At 34.6% G+C, this 8,289-nt stretch overlaps 1 protein-coding gene across 6 annotated transcripts in view; it reads right to left on the reverse strand.

Annotated features, from left to right (window-relative positions):
- Creb1 (cAMP responsive element binding protein 1) overlaps window positions 1-8,289 on the reverse strand; it is a 56,767-nt gene that overhangs the window by 47,878 nt on the left and 600 nt on the right. The window lies entirely within an intron of this gene.

The raw sequence follows: 8,289 nt of genomic DNA on the forward strand, positions 1-8,289 counted from the left end.
GAAAAGGGAAAAGCAAAAAAAAAAAAAAAAAACCACAAAAAACAAAAATACACACAACAGTTAAGATAGCTACCAATTTTTCTTACTTCACTGAAAAGACTGTGCTAGTATTGTTTGGACAATTATATGCCTATATCGTGTACTCTGAATAACTAATATAAAGGTAATGATACGCCATATATTAATCACTGTTGCTCTATTATCTTCTTTTGAGCTTTTAAAAAATATTTTTTTTAAATTTTAAACAATACATTTTTTCATGATATTGGCTAGAATATTTCCAAGTGAGTTATTTATGAACCAAAACTAGTGTTGTTTATGAATAAAATTTTAGTCTCCATTAATAAAGAAAACCTTGAAAACTCATTATAAAGCGATAATACCATGTAAAAGCAATGAAAGCTATACCTTACTACAAGATGCTACACAGCATATGTTTCATTTAAATTCCCCAGGGCCTGGTTTGTTTAAAAAAAAAAAAAAAAAAAAAGGAATTATTTCCTTCATGCATTAAAAACTTATGAAATAAAGCTTCAAAGAACACTGTTAAAAAAACTTATAGTTTATTATACACACACACACACACACACACAGATGATAAATTCTCAAAATACACCCATTTCAGATTTCTCATTCAAAATTGTCATTCTTGGGCTAGGGAGATAGCTCAGCAGTTTCAGTGCCTTCCTAACAAGCACAAGGTTCTGAGTTTGATCCCCCGTACCACAAAGAAAAAGAAGTCAATGTTTAATTTTTATCTTTGCTTGTTTTCATCAATCACTATAAAGGGATACAGACACAAACAAGGGCAAAGACCTTGAGAGCTGGAATTAAGAGTATTAGTTATTTTTCAGTAAAAAATAGTTAAAACAAGGACTTATACAAAACATGAAACCAAAAAAGCAAGCAACAAAAAGAAAACATAGTTGAACTGGAAATAACCACAATTAAAAACTTTTGTGACTCAAAGATACCTTCAAAAAGTGAAAATGACAACTCAAAATGGAGAGTTTTTGTGAATCATGTATCTAATACAGGGACTTGCATCTAGAGTAATAAAGAACAATTACAACTCAAAAACCAAAAATAATCCCAACTTATCTGAATAGATATTTCTTGGAAGATATACAAAGATATACACAAGAAAAGTTGCTTGATATCATTAAGGAAATGTAAACCAAATCTACAACGATAAAGATAGCTCTCTGCACTCACTAGGATGATATAATAAAGAAGTGCTCATGAAGCTGTAGAGAAATTAAAACCCTCACACACTGCCAGAAAGAATGAAAAAAAAAAAAAAAAAAAAAAAAAAAAAAAAAAAAAGGTGTCGAAGCTTTAGCAGTTTGGTAGTTCCATACATAGTAAACAAAGTAACCCAACAATTGTACTCCCAGGTATATAGCCAAGAGAATGAATACATGTCCACAAAAAGTGGCACTTGATAGTCAAAAAAGTCCAAATGTCTGTGAATAATTAAAATGCAGTATATCCATAAAGTACATAATTACTTGGCAACAACAAAAAGGAATAACACAAACGTGAATGTGAACTTTAAAAAACTTAAATGCTAAGAAGCTCATCACAATGGACAATATGTTGTATGACAATAGGTACATCTATTCAAAGAAAGATTAGTAGCTGGTTAGAATTTGGCAAATGGGCTAATGGTTGAGCTGCAGTATTTCTTCTGGAGTAATGAAAATATCCCAAGGCTGACTGGGAATATAAATACACAATTTCATGAATACTAAAAACTGAATTGTACACACCAATTGGAACCATATGGCATATGAATTATGTTTCTTTCTTTTTTTTTTTTTTTTTTCGGAACCGGGGATTGAACTCACGACCCTTGTGCTTGCCAGGGAAGTGCTTATTCCACTGAGCCATCTTCCCAGCCATGAGTTATATTTCAACCCACCACCATCAACAACAAAAGAATCTATGATGTCCATTTTTAAACTGCAATGTATTGGAAGTCAGGAAATCTATACTTTAGGCCAATTCATTACACTCCTCTCTCTATGCATCTTTCCATTCTCTTATGTGATATTCAAAGCTCTGGCTCATACTCAAGGTTCCTTGTATACTGTGAATCCAGTTAATTATTTTCAACCAATGAACTTGCAGATCAAGCTCATTCTACTTCTATGTCATGTTTGCTTTTTATGTCACTACTTAGAATACACTCTTTTATGTTTTACTTATCCAACTTCTTCTCTATCTAATTTAAGCCCCTTCTCTTCCAAACTCTTAAGTGCTGTAACAAGGTCTCCCATGTATAAACTATTCTTCCTTATACTAGTTCATATTCTCCACTGTACTATAAATTCCTTGAGGGCAGGAGCCAGACACTTAGGTTTTGTTTACAGGAATTAGAATAATCTTAATTCAATAGCTAGATATTATTTTTATAAATATGAAATCAAATAAAATTTTTTGTAATTATTTCACCAGTTAAGTTAGTGGCCAATAAATGTTTAATGAATAAATAAAAATAGCAATACATAAAAATCAATATATTACTATATTTTGGTCACAAAGCTATTATTAAAATTTTTTTTTAAAAATCTGTTGACAGAAGAAAATGATATCCCTTTAAGACTACAAACACTCCAGAATAAGTAGCAATTTTTACTTCAGTGATGAAAAGCAAGACACTTCTTAGTTTCCTTTTATATATTTATCCCCTCAAAAATAGTATTTATTTATCCTTGTCTGAATTACACTTATTTACATCTTCACTGCCATGTAATTATAATCACAAACTCACATGCACAATTCTAGCACACTGGGAATACAATTAAAATGGATAAAAAGAAATCTGTCTTAGTTTCAGTGATCTCTAAAAAAAGACACTCGCTATCACTACTGGTTAAGTCAGCTTTTAGACCTACCCTTGAGTCCTACACCAAGGTCATTACTTTGCTATTTCATCTTGCCACTTAACACTCTTCTTGAACCAAGTACAATGTCTTTTCTTCTCTCCACAAAAGGGGGCAGGGGCTTATTAACAATCTCTGACTTCCTCTCTAAACCTTGCCCCCTTTTAAGATTGGAGATCCTGATTTAATCCAAAAAACAAAAAAAAAAAAAAAAAAAAAAAAAAGAAAGAAAAACAAGACTGATAAATACTTCTCAATCTTTGTCACACAGCCAACTTCAGGCAGGGAAAATTCCCTTTATTATCTTACTCTCAGCCCTCAGAAAAAAGAAACTGAGGCATATAGAAGTTTATTAAGAAGTACTACTGTTTTGTTTGGGGGGGGGGAAGCAGTGCTGGAGGTAGAATCCAGGTCCTGCAAAGGCTAAGCAAGCGCTCTATCACTGAGCTACACTCTAGTCCCAACCTCTAGGGCTTTTTTTTTTTTTTTTTGGTTTTCTTGGTGATTTGTGTAACTAACTTAAGTACATGGTTTCAGGTAACTCTTCACAATTTGAGATATACAGTGTAGGCAAAAACTTACAATTATCCACCACTATCTTCTACTTTTAGATTGGAGTAATCACCTGAGTATAAAAAATTAGATAGTTCCTTTTTTGGGGTAATCTAATTGTTAGATTCTATCTTTACATTGACTTGTTTAACAAAGCTAAGAAAAGAGAATGCAAAATGAAGAGTATGCATAAAGGGAGAAATGTATTCTGAAATGAGAAGGAAAAACTAAATGGCTAACATTAGCTAAATTTCATCTCAAAAAAACCTGCCACAATAAAGAGTATGAACAAGTGTGAAAGTAATTACACTTAATTCTTACAACTTTGCTAAACTGACCTGTTAGGTTTATATAGCAATGACCAAGTGAGTTCATATATTAGATAGACAGAGGAACAATAAACAGTGCTACTGGTTTGTTGTTTTCATTGATCTCTAACTCCATCCTAAGAAGCAATTCACTGATCCCATGGCAAGATGATAAATCATTTAACTGTCCCATAACTACTTAACTCTCAGATATGTTCCATGAGGAAAATTTTCAACCTTTACAGATTTCAATCATTTAATCCACTCCTATCCCAAATTTGTAATGATGCTTTGTAAATATTGTAATCATTTAGCAGGTAAAAATAGCACATACCTTTACATCAATTACTAGGAAAACCTCAAAATAGTAGTGAAATAGTCTTACCATTAGTACCATTAGAATTATGGTCACAGCACTGTAAAGGTCAATTTGAACACACAAAAAAAAATAAAGCACAGCACGACAGCTTTTGTGAGTTTTTGGAAAATTAAGTGATAATGTGTCCCTGCTACTAGATTATAGTTTGAGTTTTAGTTAACTTAAAAAAAAAAAAGAGTATATGTATTTTGAAGATGCATATACTAACAGCAAGTACATTTAAAATATAATTAATGCTGCTTTGCAGAACTAAGGAAAATCAAAGAGGTCTGTGCTTTTGTCAAAATGTGCATTATACAGTCCCACTGGTTGACCAAGGACTTACATCAAAACAACCCAAACCACCTTTTTAAAATTTAGAATTTTTTCATTTGTAGTACTGGGGATCAAATTTAAGGGCCGTATGCACATTAGGCAAGTGCTCTATTACTAAGGTACACTCTCAGCCCTATTTTTAAAATTTGGATGCAAAATATGAAACTAATTGAGAATTACAATAAGAAATATTAAATATCACTGAGAAGTTAATGAGTATATAAAATATAAATGCAGGGCGAAAGCTAGTTAGTCTTACCACACAATATCCCATGTCAACTTTACTAGATAATAATATGCCTTAAGGTATCCACTTAAAAAACAACAAAGACTGAACAATACGAAATTTCTTTTTATACAGCGAAAGAAAACTACAGAAAGTGTTGGCCAAAATAATTGAAAGAAGCAGTCTGTTCAGGACTTGGTGAAAGAAGTTAAATTCAGATTAATTTCTCTTTGAGAGTTAACTGACAACTTCAGAATATACTGTAATATTTTGAACATTTGACTAAAACTTAAAACTGGAGCTAAAAAGGAAATAAAACAATTCAAATGTCAACTTCCTGTCACAAATTGATAATTTTTTTTAAATTTAAGGATATGAAGGCCTAATGGCAAATACTGTTAGTTTAAAAACAAAGGTCCTATCCGCCATGTGAAATGAGACAAGCCTATAATCACAGCACTCTGAGAGGTTAAGTGAAAAGGTTGGCAACTCAGTGAGACCCTAACTGAAACTCAGAGTGAAGGCCATGTGCTCAACCCACAGAACCATGACCTAAAAATAAAATAATGAAAATAACTCACCAGTCAGCAGATCAAGAAGCTATGAAGAAATATTTCACGATTTTATGAAAAATGAAACTCTTCATTGATGTGCTGACGCAAACCAACTGCTAGCCCTCCCTACATAGTGTGGGACAGCAAGATAGAGGATTGTAAAGTTATTCTATCATTTGAATAAAGGAAGGGGAGCACATACTTGCATAAATATTGACAGAAAATTTCTGAAAAGACAAAAATTGGGAAACATGCGGGTAATGGGGAGAGATAATACAAGGCATTTGCTACATTTTGTTTTGAATTATGGATCATGTAAATTACTTATTCCATAAACAAAACTGAAAATACAAGAAGGGTACTTTTTACTTCACCAAGGGTGACCTCTCTTTTCTTTGAATCCTCTTTATGACAAATATTTTCCCTTCTTAGTTTCTGTGTTCCCAACAGTCCTTTGAGGATACAGGAAAGGCAACAATGGATGCATCAGCGGCAGCTTTTGGCACAGAGTATTAAGCATGGCAAGGCAGGTATACAGAAGACACTAGATGAAGGTCCAATAAAATTTAACAGCTACGACTGGCTGCATACTTAAGGTATTTCACCTCACAACCCCGTGGAAAAATTGTTTTAATTTTACAAATAAGGAAACTAGCTGAGAAAGATTAAGAAATTCTCTGTGACACAAAATTCTTTTAGGACAGGCATATGGCAAAAATGGTCACATCAAGATTCAAACCTAGGCCAGTGACTATTCCAAACCAGACGCTCTTCAAACTACTTTCCGTCTCAGTGCTAAATATTTGAGTTACCATAAACTGTTGTTTCAAGTGATACTGTGGTAGAGATGAGTTCACACATGGCTGAGAAAAAAAAAAAAAATCTTGCATTTTCCATTCCCTGACATCTGCTATGTTCTTTATCTTCAGATTTGAGCTCTACTGAACATAATGAAACCATCAATTGATATTACACCATGTTTGTGAGACTGTCACTGGTTGACCCTAAGCAAGGTGATTTATGTCTGATAATTATGAAATTGTAATTTGTGAAACAAGGTAAACATTAAGTTACAAGTGAATTACTTTACTGTGTAAGAGAGAAAAGTTTTAAATGAAATGGAAAATATGTATTTGGTGTTTTATAATTATACTGTATTCAAACAAAACCATTTATCCTGGAATGAGACACATTCATTAAGTCACTTCTCTAAGAAAACAAATTTTCTACTAAAAAAATCTAATCAGTTTTAACCAGCTAAGAATGAATTTCTTGAAGCAGAAAAGGAAGTTTATAGATCAAGTTTCTAAGTTTCTTCAGGCTCTTCAGTTAAAAAAAATTTTTTTTCACTCTAAAGAGCAGAGTTTTAAATTTCAAAAGCAGCACTCTTTTACAGTTTAGGTAAATGCCCACCTCCCCAAAGAAAAATGATATAAATTCAGCTATAATTTTTACCAGTTCCTGGGAGAGTGCACTAGTAAGCTCCAGGTGAGTGTTCAAATACTAAGTTTTTAAAGTTTTTCCTGAAACTGTTAAGAGTCACAAATTATAGTCTTAAAATTTAAAAATCTTTTGTACAAGACTGAAGGAAGAACACATCAGAAAATAATTTCAAAAGTGTCACTGCATATCATCTATGAAGAAATAAAAATTCTACTTAAGCGACGCTGGCTGGCAAAAAATCTTTAAGGAAAATGTCATTGCCTCAGTTCTTATGAAAAAACTCCCTTTATTGTATCTTAATTTTCTTGGCAGTGACAAGGAGCTAATGTGGTCTTTTAAGGACCATGATGCAGCTATGATGCAGCTAAGTAGGTTCTGGAAGTGACTTGGATACAGAAATATCACCCAGCAATGTTTACTATCAGTACTGCTCACTTGACACTTTGTAGGCATCAAACTGAACGGTACAATTACCCGTCCAGTTAAGCTTTCAAATTATCTAAGTAACTGTTTGGGGCTTTAGTTTTAAATCAGGAAATGAGCAGTGCATGTACAAGATATGAAGAGATGGCAACCAAAAGTATCTTCTACTAAATCTGCAGAAGGGAGGCCTGATGCAAGCCGAGGCTAGCAGTGAAATTCCTGGAGAAGGTATTACAAATTTAAATAGGTCATACAGCAGGCCCTCTTAAGCTGTCTTTTAATCTTTAATATGTCAATGGCTTTTCTTTTTTTTTTTGCAATACTCTTTTTTTCCAACAGACGACGAAAAAAGTCCGGCCTAAATTGTTGTGAACCTCAGACTAAGGTTACTTACTGCATTCGACTCAAATAAAGGATACTTTCAATGCCTATTTTTAGAATCAGCATTAAATCAATCCCCCACTGAAGTTTAGACAGAAATATGCTGAAAACGAGGTAGAGGGGGATCGAAAGGGCCAGAGGAGCTTCAGATCCTTTAAAGCTCTTAGCAAGATTGGCCCCTTCCACAAAAAAAAAAGTGATATAAAACAAAAATTACCTCAGCAGTCGTTTCAACGAAAGGTTTCAGAATCATAGTCCTCAAATTATTATTAAAAAGGGTTAAAACCGAAACTGCTTTCAAACACCAGCTTCCCTTTTAAAGATCCCAATAGTTTCTTCAAAAAGTTATTATGAACTTTTTTTCCTTTAGCACCCCCTTCTCAAAAAGAATGCATTTCCATGACTACTTTTTTTTAAGCGTGCGCGCGGGGAGGGGGGTAGTGGTTGTGAGAAAGAGTAAAAAATTTCCCTTAAAAAGCACGAGCCCTCAAGAAAGCAGCAAAAGGCAGAAAACAGCACCTTCCCCAACAGTGTGGGCGCGGGGAGCCAGGGCACGAATAAATACAGCACGAGAGAACACCTTGGGTTTGGAACTTTATTGCACAAAGAGCGCGGGGACGACAGCACCTCGGACGTGGCCGCTCGGTTCCCGGGCCCTGCGGCCCGAGCACCTTCACCTCCGCTGCCCTCCGCAGTCGCCTCCTTCCTCCTTCTCCACCCCCCACGGGCGGCGGGCGGCAGACGGACCGAGGCGAGGCAAAGCGAGGCGGGCGGCCTCCCCCGGGGCGGCTCGCTCCGGCTCGGGCTCGGGCTCGGGCTC

The sequence above is a fragment of the Octodon degus genome, unplaced genomic scaffold (assembly GCF_000260255.1).
Source record: "Octodon degus isolate 3935 unplaced genomic scaffold, OctDeg1.0 scaffold00016, whole genome shotgun sequence".
NCBI lineage: Eukaryota > Metazoa > Chordata > Mammalia > Rodentia > Octodontidae > Octodon > Octodon degus.